This window comes from Apodemus sylvaticus, chromosome 2 (assembly GCF_947179515.1).
Source record: "Apodemus sylvaticus chromosome 2, mApoSyl1.1, whole genome shotgun sequence".
Classification (NCBI taxonomy): Eukaryota; Metazoa; Chordata; class Mammalia; order Rodentia; family Muridae; genus Apodemus; species Apodemus sylvaticus.
This window is the reverse complement of record NC_067473.1, coordinates 149,433,595-149,453,750: the sequence shown is the minus strand read 5'-3', so window position 1 is coordinate 149,453,750 and position 20,156 is coordinate 149,433,595.

The window sequence follows — 20,156 nt, the reverse complement described above, 5'->3', positions numbered from 1 at the left end:
ACACATAGAATTATTTCTAAAATCAAGGTAGTTGGTCTTTGGAATGCAAATGCATACTTTTATGATTGGATTGAATTGCCTTAGTCATATTTAGAATGGTGTAAACATTCCCTTGTGGATCTAGAGACCCACAGAGAAGTAATTTTATATACTTTTTCGTTCTTTGTTCCTTCATTAATTTTCTCATATATTTATTGAGGTTCTTGGGCTAGACCCAGAGTCTCTAGCATGCTCGGTGCACCCCACCACTGAATTGCACTTAGTCAGTATTGCTCAACTTCACATTGTGTAGGCTGAGGTGCTTGTGTTCCTTTTTGAAAGATACATTTTAATTTGCTTGGGTTTGCCACAACTGGCTCGCCCCTTATCAAAAACAATCCTGTAGAACATTGTTCTGTGGCTGCTTTTCTTGCCCAAAAATGCCGACTTCAATTATTGGGCAACTCTGTTTCATCCTGCCAAGTTAGGAAAAGACGATGTCTGGGGAGAGCAGGAGCAGTGTCCTGGACTTCGCATGGGATGATGTCCAGGAGGTTTATGGGAAGACGCTTGTTTGGAAAAGGACCTCACGGCCCACTGTGATTTCATAACTCCGAGGGCCAAGCCCCATGTGGTTCAATCCCCGAGTGAGCTGCGGTCAAACGAACAGTCAGCCACCAACAGTTATTTCAAAATAATTCATGCTCTTTACAACACTTATTTCAGAGAAAGAGGGAAAGAAACAGAAAGTGGAGACTTCCTTTAACGTCCCTCTTAGTCCTTGACTGCCCAAGGTTGGTTCTCTGTGTTGAGCCCTTTTTAGCCCCACTCTGCTCTCCCTTCCCAGCCCCCAAAGAGCCTCCTTCTGGTCCAGGGTGGTAATGGTTCATTCCAGGTTCTATACACTGTAGAGATGGGCCAGTGCTTAAGAGTGCATACTGCTTTTACTGAGGACCTGGGTTCAGTTCCCAGTGGGTCACAGTGGCCTGTGACTCCAGCTCCAGGGTTCTGAACCCTCTTCTGGCCTATGTGCTTTCACATGTCCATACCCACACATATCATACACACACACACACACACACACACACACACACACACACACACTCAAAAATAAAAGAAATCTTAAAAAAGAGAGAGAAACTCTTAGCATGCAGGCCTATAATTCTAGCGTTGGGGAGGGTAGGCTGGGTTACGTAAACCCCCCAACCCCCAAATGAACAGAGCAGAATGAAGCTCTAGGCTAGGAGGCTGAGCCTGCACTGGAGGAAGCAGAGCTGCTCCTGAGCAGGTAGAAGGCAGCTGGGCTGCTGTTCAGCAGTCTTTCCCACGTGCTGGTTTGGATGACTCTCAAGATCTCTCTTCTTCCCCTTAGGCAGAGCTTGCTGTAATCACCGAGAGCCCCTCCCAGCCTGCCGGAGGAGGCTGGGCTCTCCCTTCCCAGTGTCTTCATAATCAGAGGCAGCGTGCAGTGGTGCTTTTCAGAGCACTCGCCACCTCCTCCCACTCCCGTGTTTCCTTTACCCATCAGCTGCTTTTCCGTGCTATTTGCAGATGAACGTTCTAGAAGGAATTCCCCAGTTGCTTTTGAATAGCTGTGGGCAGTGTGTAGCTGCTTGGGGAGCTCACTGACTTCGCAAGGAGGAAAGGAGGAAAGACATAGCAAGTTTTCCGTGGATAAGTCAAAACAAGGACGGTTGGAGGGCCAAGGAGGGAGAAACAGCATCAGTTCAACCTCTGGCTCCTTTATCCCCCTTGGCTCTCTGGCACTGGTTTCATAGTGGAGTTAGAGCTGAGACCCAGGAAGTATGGAGACTCCTGTCCTGTTGTTCCCTTCGACCAGGGGAAAGGCTGGCTCCAGCCAGTGGAAGAACAGTTGTACTCTGCTGAGAAATCCATAGGTTTGTTTTAACTCTTTGGTTAAAGATGGCGTGAAAGATGTTCACAGCTCATGGTGTGCAGTCCCAGGACACTGCCTTCCCAACTGGATCTGGATTAGCATTTCATGCTGGACCCTTCCCCAGGGTTTATGTCACTAACTGTCACTTACTACTGTCCTGCCAGGTGACTCATCCTACCACCTGTGCTTCTTGGACAAGCAATCAGGTCAGAGTAAGATTCTGTCCAAAGTGACATGCTTGGGAGTTGGGATTCAAAGCCAAGAGTCTAGACTTCCCACATTCAGCTGTATGTGACTGGGGTTGATTCTGGGCTGAGCTACATGACAGTGCACGGGTCATTGACACCACTGTCCAGTGTATTCATGTCGCCATGGCCTTGTTACTAAGAGACTGATTTGGCCCCATCACTTGTGTCTCCTTGGTCCTCTTTGGCTTTGATGCTGTCCTGGCTGGTTTTGTGTGTCAGCTTGACACAGGCTGGAGTTATCACAGAGCTTCAGTTGAGGAAATGCCTCCATGAGATCTAGATGTAATGCATTTTCTCAATTAGTGATCAAGAGGGGAGGGCCCATTGTGTGTGGTGCCATCCCTGGGCTGGTAGTCTTGGGTTCTATAAGAGAGCAGACTGAGCAAGCCAGGGGAAGCAAGCCGGTAAGTAACATCTCACCATGGCCTCTGCATCAGCTCCTGCTTCCTGACTTGCTTGAGTTCCAGTCCTGACTTCCTTTGGTGATGAACAGCAATGTGGAAGTGTAAAGTGAATAAACCCTTTCCTCCCCAACTTGCTTCTTGATCATAGTGTTTTGTGCAGGAATAGAAACCCTGACTAAGACAGATGTGTTCATTGTAATTTAAGTAAAAATCTAGTGGCTCTGGGACCACACATACACCTGAAAAGCAGGCCTGAGGGTTGTAGGTTCTGTGTATCAGTTTTACTCTGATGAGCAGTACAGGTGGCCCAGGCCACAGATGGGCTTTTCTCTAAGGTAGTTGGGTGTGTTTTTTTTGTAAACCACAACTAGAAAATAGTAAAATTGGGTAATCTAAAAATTCACAATAATACAGCTTTACAACCTCACCAGAAAAATTCTTGCCACAGGAGAATTATGTTGATTTGGTAAAATGTGCTAAATATGACCCACACTTAATCTTCTGTTTTCTTTTGACCTTTTCTTTTTGCTTTGTTAGCCTAAAAATATCAAAACAACAAACAGCCAGAATCAGTATATAGAGCTCAGTATATATAGTTCAGAAGCTGATCGAGCGAGTGGATACTTAGTAAATGATAGCAGCTGTAAAAGAGAATTCATCTGGCTCACCTCACAGCCCAGGCTAAGCCTGCTTGAGTGATTCCTCACTTGAAAGGAGTTATAAAGAGTTCTGACTAATACACACTACAATAAACCTTAAAACCCAAGGACTTTAGTAAAAGCCTGACTTTCTCACATGTCTTCACATAATAAATGCTTCCAAGTCAGAGAGAGAGAGAGAGAGAGAGAGAGAGAGAGAGAGAGCAAGAGATAGAGCACAGAGCCTCCCCCACTGGGGCTCCAACGACTTTCCCCAGCTGGGATGCCTGGGGCCCCTTAACTGCTAGAGGTTCAGCTACTGACCATCCCTTTCCAGCTCTGGTCTCTAACCAGAACCTGGGAGCTCAGCCACAGCCCATCGTTGGCCCCACTGAGAAAAGCTGTACTGTTTTTAAACCCCAAATCAACGTCGTTTAGTTTTTCTTCAATTTTCTTCTGCAGGACATAGTCACCAGCAAATAGAACACTCTTTGACACTGTCCCCAGCCAACATCAGTCAACAGTTCTCACCTAGGAGAGAGCAGTGAATTCTTGTAAGGAATCATCAAAAGTATATTCTCTCATCATTTAAGATTCTATTTCAAGTGCAAATCAAGGGCATGTTTCATATGTGTTATCAAATTGTTGCAGATAGACCAGACCCACTGATATTATTTTTCTTGTGTTCTCCTAAGAACGAGAGCTTTCAGTTTTTTGAGGCTGATTTTTTCTCATTCTTCTAAGCAAAAGGGAGGGAATCAAAAAAGGAAGGAAAAAGGAGAAAAGGAGGAAGAAATAGGAAGCAAGAGGGAGGAGGAGGTGATTTGTGGGAAATTCCAGTGATGGTATCTTTATCTTTGGCAGTAGGGTGGACTAAATATCTGAACAAATTACACCAAGATATAATACCTAAAAATGTGGAATCTTCCATGTGTGGTTGTGCACACCTGAAATCCCAGCACTTGGAGAATGGCTCACAAGTTCAAGTCCAGGTATGCAGTGAATTCCAGAAGGCTACACAGACTAACACCTACTCAAAGATGAATAAATGAAAAATGTTGTATAAAATACATTAGGAATATTTTCAAAGTATTGTCAGTGACACATGGAAGCAGAGAATGTCCTCAGAGGCTGCATCGTGAGTGTGGTCACATCTGGAGAGGCAAGCAGGCTGCATCCACTACTTGCCCTGGAGTCCGTGGGGGCCGGCAGTCAACATCCTTTGTCAAGTGCAGGACCTGCACTTTGGCTTTTTACGGACTCTACTCTAGGCTGTAGGAAGATCTTAGGGTCTGGTCAGAAAGCACCACATAAAACTGGAATTTGAAAAGAGGAACTTAGGAAAGAGCCTGGAAGATGCCCAAGGCCCAAGGCAGCATTCCTCCATAGAGCCTCGACTCGGGTGGAAGAGTCCTGTGCTTGCTGTCCTGGGTATTGCTCACCTGCAGAGCGCTCAGTGGCTCCTGGAACTAAGCTTGAAGTGGCGGTTAACTTAAATTTAACTTTGGGTTGGTGCTAAGGGGACAAGCCCAGGCGGTCACCCAGTTTCCCAGCTTTACTGGTACAGTCACAGCCTATGCTAACACATTATCTCTGGCTGCTTTTTAAATCCCCCCTCCTGGGACCACTGAGGAGAACATGCTTGCTGTTGGGCTTCTGCAAAAAAGTTCGCTGCCCCTCCTGATTTGGTCTTGCTTCTGAGTTTAGGGAGGAAATAGAGGGGAACAAAAGCACAGATGGTTCCTCAGGTTCAACATGGAGTAAGACAGAAAGGGCTTTAAACAACAAAACCATAACCCAGGAGAAACAAGGAGACCATAACAAACTAAATAGAGATTTAGAAGGTGGTCAAGGCAATAAGTCATGGTGAGGAACCTTACAACAACAAATCTGAAATCAAGCAAACAAGAGAGAGAGAAAAAAAAAACCCATGTTTATGAAAAAACACAAACCCTTTGTTAAAAAAATCTGACCTTAAGGAACACAATTAATTTTATTAGCCAGTTTGATTGGTTGCTTGAACGAACTGAGAATTCTGATTGTTATAAAAGGTCTTTGAGAGGTTCTTAAGATGGGAAATCTAATTAAGATGTATATCCAAAACAACTCAAAATAGATTAAAATCCAAATTTGAGACCTCCCAGACCAAAATGGCTGAAAGAAAACATCTTGGCAAACCTTTTTTTTTTCCTGGAAAAATCTCAGGTACCAAAAAGCAAAGATGGACAAATGGTCAAATTAAGACTGTCTGCCCGCCGGGCGGTGGTGGCGCACACTTGTAATCCCAGCACTTGGGAGGCAGAGGCAGGCGGATTTCTGAGTTCGAGGCCAGCCTGGTCTACAGAGTGAGTTCCAGGACAGCCAGGGCTACACAGAGAAACCCTGTCTCGGAAAAAAAAAAGACTTCTGCCCAGCAAAGAAATAATTGGCAGAGCAGAGAGGTGCTGTGCGTCTCTAGAACCAAGCCAGAGAATAAGAGGCACCAGATATACAGTCAGCTCATGAAGAAGTGAAGAAACCCTTGCAGTCAAAACCAAGAAAACAGTCCAGCTTTTAAAAGGCGTTGTTGTAGAAGTTATATAAATGTCGGTGGGATGCCGAAAAGCACATCAAGTTAATGGGCTTCATTTTGAAATTTCAAGCACATACACATCATTGTGTTTTGCTCACACATAAGCAAATAAGTATGGATGAATATGTCTACAAATTCTGAGGCTGGGAAATGTTTCTCCCATCTGTAGACCATCTCTTTACTCTCCTGATTGATTTCTTTGCTATGGGGGAGACTTTTAATTCCATACAGTCCCTTTGGTCAATTCTTGGGGCTACTTCTGCTCTGACTGGGATCATCTTTAAAGGTCTTGCCCATGCCTGTATGTTAGTGCTTGCCCTATATCCTTCCAGTGGTGTTAATACTTCAGGACTTACATGAAAGTTTCTGATCTTTCATATAATAGTGTGAGCTATTGGGTTTGGTTTCAATTTTGTACATGTAGATATCCAGTCTTCCTAGCACCCTTTTTGTGGAGGTATCTTTTTTTTTTTAAACCAATGTATATTTTTGATGCCTTTGCCAAAGATGAGGTACCTATTGCTGTGTTGGTTTATTGCAGGTCCTCTGTATTCATTATTATTGTTTTTCTTATTCTTGGGATAAAACACCTAACAAAAACAATTCAAGAACAAGAGAGCATAGGGGCATGCGTGGTGTCTGGAGCAAGTCTTTAATTTCACCTCTTGGGGGCCAGAGACAGGCAGATCTCTGTGAGTTTGAGACAAACCTAGTCTACACAGTGGGTTCCAGGACAGGCAGAGTTATGTAGTGAGACTGACCCTGTCTCAGAGAAACCAAAAGCAACAAAAAAGAGAGTAGTTTTGACTCACGTGTTGAAGCTAGCCTTCCACTGTAGGGAACTGAATCACGGTGGTGAGAGTGGGAGGCAGCTAGCAGGAAGCAGAAAGGGAGGAGAGATGGTGCTTAGCACCCTTTTCTTCTGGACTGGGTGCCAGTTTCCTGTGCCCAGTTTAAAGGATGTCTTCCACATGTTAAGTTTTATGGACAATCACAGCATCTTTGGTTAACTGAGACCATCAGTGGCTAATGTGGACGGAAGAGTAGAGCCTGTCAAGGAGTGGATTGACACGGTGTGCCTCAGATGCACAGTGTTTCAAAGCTAAGACTGACCCACCATCAAAGCGATGAAAACTTACAAATTCCAAGCTCCCCAGGGATGTAGACTCCTGAATGTCACAGCAAGACAGCTTGCCAGGACACTGAAGGAAAGGCCATCCAGAGACTGCCTCACCTGGGGATCCATCCCAGATATAGTTACCAAATCCAGACACTTTTGTGGATGCCAACAAGTGCTGGCTAACAGGCACCTGACATAGCTGTCTCCTGAGAGACTCTGCCAGTGCCTGACAAATACAGAGGTGGATACTCTCAGCCAGCCATTGGATTGAGCCCAGAGTCCTGAAATGGAGGAGCTAGAGAAAGGACCCAAGGAGCTGAAGGGGTTTGCAGCCCCATAGGAGGAACAACAATGTGAAACAACCAGCACTCCCAGAGCTCTCAGGGACTTAACCTCCAACCAAAGAGTACACATGGAGGGACCCATGGCTCCAGCTGCAGAGGATGGCCTTGTGAGAGGAGAGGCCCTTGGTCCTGTGAAGGCTCAATGTGCCAGTGTAGGGGAATGCCAGGACAGGGAAGTGGGAGTGGATGGGTTAGTGAGCAGGGGGAGAAAGGATGGGATAGGAGGTTTTTGGAGGGAAAACCAGGAAAGGGGATAACATTTGAATGTAAATAAAGAAAATATCTAAAACAAAACAAAAACAAACAAACAAAACAAAAAGACAGTTTGCCACAAGTCTTTAAGGGCAGAGCTGTTGAGAGCTGGCCCTTGGGTCCATCTGGCCTCACGGGGTGAGTCAGGGATTCATCCATGCTGAAGAATTCCTGGACACAGAGGACTTGGCTCTGGGCATTGGTTCAAGCAAAAGGCACCGTTGTAAGCCTTTGTTTTCAGGACCTGCTTCGAGTAAGTTCAGTTAAGCTCTGGGCTGCTGTTGGCTCCGACCAAATTGTGCTATTCTTGCTTTGTTGCTTTCCAATGCTCTACAAGTCAACAATCACAGCCTCCACTCAGGAGAGAACACATGGTAAGGATAATGAGAGCCAGACCCGAGCCAACTAAAGGAAGGGGTGAAAAGACGAACGTTTCATGTTGCGTAAGCAGACAGGTCCTGGTGTGCAGCCCCAGAGCGCATGCTGGCAGTGGAATTCCTCACGGGGGAGCATGGCCCTTCCTATCTGCATTCAATAAAGATAGTTCTCCCCATCCAGTGTGATCTCCATGCATTCTATGGCTTCTTTCCCAAGATCTTTCACCCCCTTTTAAAATGTAAGCAAGTGTGGATTTGGGGCTGGGCTGGGGGACTCGATGGAAAGTTTGTGATTCGGAGCTCCACATCTGTAGCACACCGTGTCAGGCTTCTGAAATCATGTTTTTAGTCATAAAGGAATCATACAATTCCATGACCCAAGGGAGGCACAAGCCCCCCATGCCTCAGAGAGCTCGGTCTCTAGGCGAGTAGTCACCATGTGCTGTGTTTGCAGAGGTCCACCTGTGAGGCCAAACACTTCTCCAGGAAGGAGGAAGAGGGCTCCAATTGGTCAGTCCATCTTAGAGTCATCACCGGAACATTCGAGAGGGGTCCCACTTGACACTGGAATAGAGGTCAGAAACATGGCTTTCCAACTTCCAGAATCTGTATGTATACAGTAGAGCAATGGGCAACGCAGAGGCAATTATTTTCATGAAGGCTAGGAGGGCTATCTTCTTGGTTGGTATAGTGCCTCCTGCAGAACGAAACAGAACAAACAGCCCTGGTTAAGTGGAAACAGCTCAGTACCCCTCCCTAGCCTCTTCAATGAGCTATTTTAAATTATTAAGCCATGTGTATATACAATAGTTCAGTTACGTTCTGCTACGTAATTGCCAGTCCTTTAGAGATTCACCCAGAATCTGTGTTCCAGTCAAGCATGATGCTTGGACAATAGTAGAGTTATAACTCATAGTTGCTTACTTATTGAGCCAATATTTATTGGGTGCCTACTGAATACTGGGATGTCAAATGCTCAACAGAACAAAAATCCCTTGCTCCCAAAACATAAATTTAAAAAAATGTATCCCAGACAGTATGTGCGGGGAATGTTGGAGCTGTCAGAATTTAGAAGCCTGATGAGGAGAGCGAGACTTCACTGAGACGATTTTATTTGTGAGTTCAAGGAAGTATAGATTTATGGGGAAAAACATTGTATTCAGAAAAACTCTAAGTGCCAAGGGCTTGAGGTGGAAGTGTGCCCCCAGGTCCAGCATCATTGCAGAGGCCCAAGGATGGCGGCAGCAGGGGCCAAGGCCAAGGAGGAATTGGAACCCGATCATGGTTGGGTTGTGGCCACTTGACATGGTTTGCTTGTTTCTGTGTGGGAGCTGTGGGTGGGTTTTGAGCTGGAAAGTAACATGATCTGACTCAAATTTTGCTTCAGTTGATATGCTTAAAATACATTAAAAGATGGCACTTGTGCAAGCCAATCAACTATGAAAGGTGACTGACTATGATGGTCTAGGAGGGCAAGCAGATAGGCTATAGAAGGCTATTACAATGATCCAGGAAGAAATGATGGCGCTTAGACTAGAGGGCAGCGGTAGAGGTTGGTCCTGAGGTGTGTTACAATTCTGGATGCTTTTTGGCAATAGCCTTTCTGAGTTGTCAGCTGTGGTATGTAGGAAACAGAGGTGGCCAATTACCCAGCCTCTGGTATTTTGTTATAGTAAGGCAGTGTGGACTAACAAAGTATGTAAAGGAATATTATATAGTTGTTTCGCAATTATACGCCCATTTCCACAATTATCTATGATATTGAACATGGTTTATACATTCATTGACTTTTGGATTTTTTCCTCTTTAAATCATTGTTCATACTCTTTGCCCATATTTTATATTAGATTATCTGTCTTTTTCTTATTTCTAGTAGATCTTTACAATATTTATATGGATATTGTATATCTTTTAAGTATGTTCCCTCATCCTTTCTTTGGGTTGGTTGAAATCCAAAGGCTAGTCCTGCCATCTTTTTTTTTTTTTTTTTTTTTTTTTTGGTTTTTCAAGACAGGGTTTCTCTGTATAGCGCTGGCTGTCCTGTCCTGGAACTCACTCTGTAGACCAGGCTGGCCTCAAACTCAAATCAGCCTGCCTCTGCCTCCCAAGTACTGGGATTAAAGGCGTGAGTCACCACCGCCTGGCCCTGCCATCTTTCAACACAGAGATTTTTAAACTTTAACAGGGTCAAATTATTATCTTTTTTTTTTTGAGATTTTATATTATGTGTATGGGCATCTTGCCTGCTTGTATGTCTGGGCACCATGTTCTTGCAGGGTTACTGAAGACCAGAAGAGGGCATCTGATCCCCTGGACTGGAGTTACAGACAGTTGTTAGCACACATGTGGGAACCAAATCCCAGTCTTCTGGAAAAGCAGCCTGTGTTCTTAACCATTGATCCATCTCCAGCTCCAAGTTGAATTATTCATGTTTTCAATTATGTCCATGCATGCATGTTCAGCTAGTCATTAACATTGATCTTAGTTTGTTTATTGAACGACTGTATATATTAGATGTTGTTCTGAGTAACATAAAAAAAAACACCTCATTTACTTTATTCTTCTTTATATGTTAGGAATTACATGTTACTATTGTTCCATTTTTGCAGGTGAGAAGATTAGGGAATGGGGGTTCCTTGCTAAATATCACAGTTTCTGTAAGCAGTAGTGCTTTTAGTTCATCTGAAATTAATGGATGTGGTATGGGGTGATTTTTTGGAAGAGTCTTGTGTCATGGTACTATTTTTGAAGCCAACTCTTCTCCTTCACTGATTTCTGGGTCATGTTGGTCATGGCTCAGTTTTCTACAACTGTGTCACTATTTCTGCGAGTTCTAGTGTTAAGTTGGCCATTTGCCTTGTTTAGCCATTGGAGCCTTTTGTAAAGCAAGGTACCTGGTGCATTGCATCATAGCTTTGTTTCGTCCTTTGGCAACAGCATTGCATGTGTTCTTTTGATCTTTGCTCCCTCAAATGTCCTTTGAGATGACCTCATAATGACCCATGCAGCTGCCATTTGTCATATGGACTTGATTTTTACTTATTGTGACATGGAGGAAGGGGCATTTGTCTGTCACTGTGACTAGGTGCCAATCCAACTACCTGATTTTCCTTTATTAGCTTTTCAAAAACAGTTAAAAATACTTCTTCATCATAATGGTTTTGTACATTTGAGTTTCTCCTTACTCTCATGATTATAAACACAGTCATCTTCCCTAGCCTGTGTTTTCTACTTTTTTTGGCTATGCTGGGTGTTTTTGTATATTGGCCTTGTATCTAACAACCTTTCTTTCATATTGGCCCTAAGAGTTGGCTCCATGTTTGAGAGAATTGTGCTCTATTCCAAGATGATGTCTGAGTCCTCATATGAAGCCCTGTGTTTCCTTTTTATTCCTTTATAAAGTCCCCTCTCCTACGGCTTCTTGCCTTCCTTTGGGTCTTTAGTTCACCTTTTATTTTGCTAGCAAACACTTCCCAACCTTCCCAGTACAATCACTCTTACTAGCTTTGGAGAATTTACCTCTGGCTTGGAGAAGGAGGCATATTAGCATGAAGTTGATGGGTAGGTAGGACAACCCCATGTAATCTGAAGTAATTATAAAATAAGAATTCAAAATTGAGCATTCTTCAAACAGCAGATCATGATAATGCTATTAGGAGATGGAATGGAGTTTCAGAAATGACAGTTTGTGAGCTCTGCGCTGAAGACGTAAATATCAGATGCTTATGTGGCTTCCACAAAGCCTAAACACTGTGTTATTTAAAGATTTATTTTATTTTTAATTACATATATGTGTGTTAGGAGGTGGGGAGTATGTGTACTATGAATTCAGGTGCTAGTAGAGGCCACAGTGAGTGTTACATTCCTTGGATCTGGAGTTTTAAGTGGTTGTAAGCTGCCTAATATGGGTTCTGGGAACCACTCAGGTCCTCTGCAGGAGTAGCAAGAACTCTGAACTGTTGAGCTATCTTTAGCTCCTAACCATGTTGTTTTAAACAAATTACCTTCTTTATTTGAGAATGTTGCTGGGCTGTGAAACTTAGGTTTTCTTTGGATCTTAAGATTTCAGGATGATAGCAGGGACCTTCATGTCTCCCCTCAGTCTTTGGTTACCCATTCCATCTACCTTTGTGGTACCCAGGACCAAGCACACATTGTGCAACAACTGCGGTCAGTTAGAAGATATGCTAGAAGGTAGGTCTGTGTGCATCTGGACTGATGGTATACAAAAATTGGTAGGAAGAGGGAGGGACATTTTTCAGAGGCATTTAAGTGAAATATTTGACAACTCTCCACTTTAATATAGAGTCAGCACAAAAATGAGATGAGAAATGTATCAGATCACACCCTAGGGTTGGAAAGACTTATCTTTGGCTGTTCATGTGAAAAAATTAATTATATCTTAGCAAAACAGAGGCCTCTATATAAAAGGAAGAACTGCCTAAGTATTAGAATTGACATAGTATGGTTGCTGTAACTTGAATATGGTCCCCAGATTCTTGTGTTGGGGTTATAGCCTCCCCTCAGTGGTATTGGGTATGGAACTAAGGGCTCAATTATGATGTAGCTGCCTAAACATTCTACCACCGGGCATAACTCCAGACCTCTTATTTTTCAATTTTCATTTTGAGACAGACTATCACCAAGTTGTATAGACTATTAAATATTAAATTTGCTCTAGCTGGGGCAGGCCATGGATTTGTGGTCCTTTTGCCTTAGTCTCTGGAGTAGCAGCAATTATGATTATAGGTCTGGCCATCAGATCCAGAGGTGTGTTGGAAAGTTGACTCCCAGTGCAGTAATACTGAGTGGTCAGTGTTGAGGGAGTGAAGTCTACAGGGTTCTGTCCTCAAGAAGGGACTCACACGGTGATGGTGAGAGTGGAATCCTGACAAGAAGATGGATTCAGTTCCCCCTTTACTCCAGACTTCTTCCATGAGTGGATGCAGCCAGGAGGCCCTCACCAGATGCTGAACATATGCCTGTGCTCTTTTTCTTAGACTTGTCTGCCTCCAGAACCGTGAGCCAAGTATTTCTGCTACGGATTACCTGTCTGTGGTATTGTTATAGCAAACTAGATTAGTAAAGAGAACATTGTGCTTTGCAAAGCAGAGCTCTAATTGTGGAGAGGGTTGCTCATGGCAAGGCAGAAACACTGTCTGGTAGATAAGGCAGAATCTAATTTCCTTTTTAGCCATTAACTCCTCTTCATAGATTATTCCAAATAAACCCATGTAAAATTAAACCTTTACCCAACACCAGCCCCATTTTTGTAGGTCCATGTTACCCCCTATGTAATAAAAATCTTCCAGGTAAAAGAATTTTGATTTGGTGTGCATGAAGATTTTTTCTTATTCTAATATTTTATTTAGAGAGATTTTGGGTTTACAGTAAGAGTAGAGGGTGCAGAGATGTTCTAGCCTTTCTACTTTCACAATGTAGGCTGTCCCCCATTTTCAACATCCCATCACACCATCGGGGGTTGTTTCCATTGATGAGACAATGTGGTCATTCACTATTGCTTGGAATCCATGGCACTCCATTAATGGCATGAGGCAGTCTATCAGGTTGAAAGCATGTGCAAGTGTGAGCCTTCCATTACACTGCCATTCATTAACAGCCCTCACGTTAACCATGCTCTGCTATTCATGAGCCCTATTATACAGTTCCTGACAATAACTGACCTTTCTCTCCTGGACCCACAGTCTTGTCTTCTTGGAATACAAATGTGCAGCATGAATTTCTGGTTGGCTTCATCTACTTACAAATATGCATTTCTGTTTCTTACACATGTGTCCATGGCTATACAAGTCACTTTTTTTTTTAAAAAAACATGGTGTAGTATTCTATGGTTGTATAAAAAATGTGTTTCGTTTATTTATGTCTTGGGAGAAATCTTGAGAGAAAAATGCTGAAGCGTTTTCCCCCCATGCAATAGAAAAGTATAAAATTAGCAAGAGACCTGCTTGCCAGGTCTGTAATCCTGAATGAGTTAAATTTTAGTTCTCATGTCTATAAATACTGACTAGTGAATACTAACAACAATAAACAAGAACAAGAATAGCCTGTCCTCAGCATTTCTGAGAGCATACGGTGAGATTGTGAATACAGAATCCACAGTGACAGTTACTTATGACACAAGACACAGCAATGTCTTAAGCAGCTTCCTCACTTCATAGTTTATGTTCATTTAGTTCAACATTTGGGAACTTCACCAGCCACATTGTCTTATTTAGCATGTCTACTGCTGTGATAAACTCCATGACCAAAAGCAGCTTGTGGAGGAAACAGTTTATTTTAGCTTATACTTCCAGGTTCATTGCTAAAGGAAGTCAAGGCAGGAACTCAAGCAAGACAGGAGCTTGGAGACAGGAGCTGAGGCGTTGGCTGGGAGGAATGCTGCTTTACTGGCTTGCTCCTTATGGTCTCCTAGCTTACTTTCTTATACCACTCAGTACCACCTGTCATAGATGGTTTCCACTCACTGTGGGGTGGGTCTAACTACATCAATTGTTAGTCAATAAAATGCCCCACAGGCTTGCCCAATCTTGTCAGTCTAGTGGGGTCATTATTTTTTTTTCCTGTGAGCTTCTCTTTTTCCAAATGGTTTTAGCTTGTGTCAAGGTGACAAAAACCAAACCAAACCAACCAGCCAGCCAACCAACCAACCAACCAACCAACCAACCAACCAAATAACCAAGTAAAACACAAACACCTAGCAAGCACGAATGTCAACACACAAACACATCACTATTCAGTCACAACCTTTCCTTCTTTGTCCCCAAGATACCGTTTTTAGCACCAATATCTCAATATCCATCATGAGTAGTTTTAAAAGTCCTATAGTCTTGAAAAATTCAAACCTTTTAAAAGCTGTTTATTTAAAACATCCAAAGTTGTTTCTTTCAAAGTTCAAAGCCTCTCTAAAATATCCAAATCTTTCTGAAATATTTAGTTTTATGAAAATTCTAGAGTCTTTGTAAAATTCTGAAGTTCCTCTAAAATTCTGAAGTTTCTTAACTGTGGGCTCCTGTTTTAGGAGAAAAACACCTTAGTTAAAGTTAATATTGCTGTGAATAAACACCAGGACCAAAAGCAACTTTGGGAGGAAAAAGCTTACTTGGCTGTCACTGAAGGAAGTCAGGACAGGAATTCAAATAGGGCAGGGACCTGGAGGCAAGAGGTAGTACAGAGGCCAAGGAGGGGTGCTGCTTATTGGCTTGCCCCTCAGGTCTTCCTTAGTTTGCTTTCTTATAGAACCCAGGACTCCAAGCCCAGGGGTAACACCACCCACAGTAGGCGTGGCCTTCTTGTATGAATTAAGAAAATGTACTACAGTGCTTGCCTGAGCACAATCTTATTGATAAATTTCTTTTCTTTTTTTTTAAAAGATTTATTTATTTATTTTACATATGTGAGTACACTGTAGCTGTCTTCAGACACACCAGAAGAAGGCATCAGAACTCATTACAGATGGTTGTGAGCCACCATGTGGTTGCTGGGAACTGAACTCAGGACCTTTGGAAGAGCAGTCACTGCTCTTAACCACAGAACCATCTCTTCAGCCCTGAAATATTTTCTTCATTAAGGTTCCCTCCTATCAGATACTCTAGCTTGTGTCAAGTTGACATAAAACTAGTCAGCACAATAAGTTACATGCTTCTTATGGGGAAAAAAGAACCAGGCACAGTTACAATCATATCTTTTTTTTTTTTCATTCTTTTTTTTTATTCGATATAATTTATTTACATTTCAAATGATTTCCCCTTTTCTAGCCCCCCCCCACTCCCCGAAAGTCCCGTAAGCCCCCTTCTCTTCCCCTGTCCTCCCTCCCACCCCTTCCCAGTTCCCCGTTCTGGTTTTGCCAAATACTGTTTCACTGAGTCTTTCCAGAACCAGGGACCACTCCTGCTTTCTTCTTGTATCTCATTTGATGTGTGGATTATGTTTTGGGTATTCCAGTTTTCTAGGTTAATAACCACTTATTAGTGAGTGCATACCATGATTCACCTTTTGAGTCTGGGTTACCTCACTTAGTATGATGTTCTCTAGCTCCATCCATTTGCCTAAGAATTTCATGAATTCATTGTTTCTAATGGCTGAATAGTACTCCATTGTGTAGATATACCACATTTTTTGTATCCACTCTTCTGTTGAGGGATACCTGGGTTCTTTCCAGCATCTGGCAATTATAAATAGGGCTGCTATGAACATAGTAGAGCATGTATCCTTATTACATGGTGGGGAATCCTCTGGGTATATGCCCAGGAGTGGTATAGCAGGATCTTCTGGAAGTGAGGTGCCCAGTTTTCGGAGGAACCGCCAGACTGATTTCCAGAGTGGTTGTACCAATTTGCAACCCCACCAGCAGTGGAGGAGTGTTCCTCTTTCTCCGCACCCTCTCCAACACCTGCTGTCTCCTGAATTTTTAATCTTAGCCATTCTGACTGGTGTAAGATGAAATCTTAGAGTTGTTTTGATTTGCATTTCCCTAATGACTAATGAAGTTGAGCATTTTTTAAGATGCTTCTCCGCCATCTGAAGTTCTTCAGGTGAGAATTCTTTGTTTAACTCTGTACCCCATTTTTTAATAGGGTTGTTCGGTTTTCTGGAGTCTAACTTCTTGAGTTCTTTATATATATTGGATATTAGCCCTCTATCTGATGTAGGATTGGTGAAGATCTTTTCCCAATTTGTTGGTTGCCGATCTGTCCTCTTGATGGTGTCCTTTGCCTTACAGAAACTCTGTAACCTTATGAGGTCCCATTTGTCAATTCTTGCTCTTAGAGCATACGCTATTGGTGTTCTGTTCAGAAACTTTCTCCCTGTACCGATGTCCTCAAGGGTCTTCCCCAGTTTCTTTTCTATTAGCTTCAGAGTGTCTGGCTTTATGTGGAGGTCCTTGATCCATTTGGATTTGAGCTTAGTACAAGGAGACAAGGATGGATCAATTCGCATTCTTCTGCATGCTGACCTCCAGTTGAACCAGCACAATTTGTTGAAAAGGCTATCTTTTTTCCATTGGATGTTTTCAGCCTCTTTGTCGAGGATCAAGTGGCCATAGGTGTGTGGGTTCATTTCTGGATCTTCAATCCTGTGCCATTGATCCTCCTGCCTGTCACTGTACCAATACCATGCAGTTTTTAACACTATTGCTCTGTAGTATTGCTTGAGGTCAGGGATACTGATTCCCCCAGATTTTCTTTTGTTGCTGAGAATAGTTTTAGCTATCCTGGGTTTTTTGTTGTTCCAGATGAATTTGATAATTGCTCTTTCTAACTCTGTGAAGAATTGAGTTGGGATTTTGATGGGTATTGCATTGAATCTGTATAGTGCTTTAGGCAAAATGGCCATTTTAACTATATTGATTCTACCGATCCATGAGCATGGGAGGTTTTCCCATTTTTTGAGGTCTTCTTCCATTTCCTTCTTCAGAGTCTTGAAGTTCTTGTCATACAGATCTTTCGCATGTTTGGTAAGAGTCACCCCAAGATACTTTATACTGTTTGTGGCTATTGTGAAGGGGGTCATTTCCCTAATTTCTTTCTCAGCCTGCTTATCCTTTGAGTATAGGAAGGCCACTGATTTGCTTGAGTTGATTTTGTAACCTGCCACTTTGCTGAAGTTGTTTATCAGCTGTAGGAGCTCTCTAGTGGAGTTCTTTGGGTCACTTAGGTAGACGATCATGTCGTCTGCAAATAATGATAGTTTGACTTCCTCCTTTCCAATTTGTATCCCTTTGACCTCCTTATGTTGTCGAATTGCCCGAGCTAGTACCTCAAGTACAATATTGAAAAGATAAGGAGAAAGGGGGCAGCCTTGTCTGGTCCCTGATTTCAGTGGGATTGCTTCAAGTTTCTCTCCGTTTAGTTTGATGCTGGCTACCGGTTTGCTGTATATTGCTTTTACTATGTTTAGGTATGGGCCTTGAATTCCTGTTCTCTCCAAGACTTTAAGTATGAAAGGATGCTGAATTTTGTCAAATGCTTTTTCAGCATCCAATGAAATGACCATGTGGTTTTGTTCTTTGAGTTTGTTTATGTAGTGGATTGTATTGATGGATTTCCGTATATTGAACCAACCCTGCATTCCCGGGATAAAGCCTACTTGATCATGGTGGATGATCGTTTTGATGTGTTCTTGGATTCGGTTGGCAAGAATTTTATTGAGTATTTTTGCATCGATGTTCATAAGGGAAATTGGTCTGAAGTTCTCTTTCTTTGTTGGATCTTTGTGTGGCTTTGGTATCAGCATAATTGTGGCTTCGTAGAAGGAATTGGGTAGTGTTCCTTCTGTTTCTATTTTGTGGAAGAGTTTGAAGAGTATTGGTGTTAACTCTTCTTTGAAGGTCTGGTAGAATTCTGTACTGAAACCATCTGGTCCTGTGCTTTTTTTGGTTGGAAGACTTTCTATGACTCCTTCTATTTCTTTAGGCTTTATGGGACTGTTCAGATGGTCTAGTTGGTCCTGATTTAATTTTGGTATTTGGTATCTGTCAAGGAAATTGTCCATTTCCTCCAGATTCTCCAGTTGTGTTGAGTACAGGCTCTTGTAGTAGGATCTGATGATTTTTTGGATTTCCTCAGTTTCCGTTGTTATGTCTCCCTTTTCATTTCTAAGTTTGTTAATTTGGATACTTTCTCTGTGCCCTTTGGTCAGTCTGGCTAAGGGTTTATCTATCTTGTTGATTTTCTCAAAGAACCAGCTCCTGGTTTTGTTGATTTTTTGTATGGTTCTCTTTGTTTCTACTTGATTGATTTCGGCCCTGAGTTTGATGATTTCCTGCCTTCTACTCCTCCTGGGTGAAATAGCTTCTTTTTGTTCTAGGGCTTTCAGGTGTGTCATTAAGTTGGTAATGTATGCTCTCTCCATTTTCTTTTTGGAGGCACTCAGGGCTATGAGTTTTCCTCTTAGCACTGCTTTCATTGTGTCCCATAGATTTGGGTATGTTGTGTTTTCATTTTCATTGTGTTCTAAAAAGTCTTTAATTTCTTTCTTTATTTCTTCCTTGACCAAGGTATCATTGAGTAGAGTATTGTTCAATTTCCACGTGTATGTGGGTTTTCTGTTGTTTCTGTTGCTATTGAAGACCACTTTTATTCCATAGTGATCAGATAGGAGGCATGGGATTAGTTCTATCTTCTTATATTTGTTGAGGTCTGTCTTGTGACCAATTATATGGTCGATTTTGGAGAAGGTACCATGAGGTGCTGAAAAAAAGGTATATTCTTTTGTTTTAGGATAGAATGTTCTATATATATCAGTTAAATCTAATTGGTCCAAAGCTTCAATTAGTTTCATTGTGTCCTTGTTTAGTTTCTGTTTTCCTGATCGGTCCATTGAGGAAAGTGCAGTGTTGAAGTCACCCACAATTATTGTGTTAGGTGCAATGTGTGCTTTGAGTTTTAATAAAGTTTCTTTTATGAAAGAGGGTGCCCTTGCATTTGGAGCATAGATGTTCAGGATTGAGAGTTCTTCTTGTTGTATTTTTCCTTTGACCAGCAAGAAGTGTCCCTCAGAGTCTCTTTTGATGACTTTGGGTTGAAAGTCAATTTTATCTGATATTAAAATGGCTACTCCAGCTTGTTTCTTGAGACCATTTGCTTGTAAAATTGTCTTCCAGCCTTTTACTCTAAGGTAGTGTTTGTCTTTGACCCTGAGGTGTGTTTCCTGTAAGCAGCAAAATGTAGGGTCCTGTTTACGTATCCAGTCAGTTAGTCTGTGTCTTTTTATTGGGGCATTGAGTCCATTGATGTTAAGAGATATTAAGGAATATTGATTGTTACTTCCTATCATTTTTGACGTTATTTTTTAAATTTGATTGCTTAACTTCTTTTGGGTTTGATGAAAGGTTACTATCTTGCTTTTTTCAGGGTGAAGTTTCCCTCCTTGTATTGGTGTTGTCCTCCTATTATCCTTTTTAGGGCTGGGTTTGTGGATAGATATTGGGTGAACTTGGTTTTGTCGTGAAATATCTTAGTTTCTCCATCTATGGTGATTGAGAGTTTTGCTGGATATAGTAGTTTTGGTTGGCATTTGTGTTCTCTTAGAGTCTGCATGAGATCTGCCCAGGACCTTCTAGCCTTCATAGTCTCAGGTGAAAAGTCTGCTGTGATTCTGATAGGTCTTCCTTTATATGTTACTTGGCCTTTTTCTCTTACTGCCTTTAATATTCTTTCTTTGTTTAGAACATTTGGTGTTTTGATTATTATGTGACGGGAAGTATTTCTGTTCTGGTCCAGTCTGTTTGGAGTTCTGTAGGCTTCTTGTATATTCATGGGCATCTCTCTCTTTAGGTTAGGGAAGTTTTCTTCCATAATTTTAT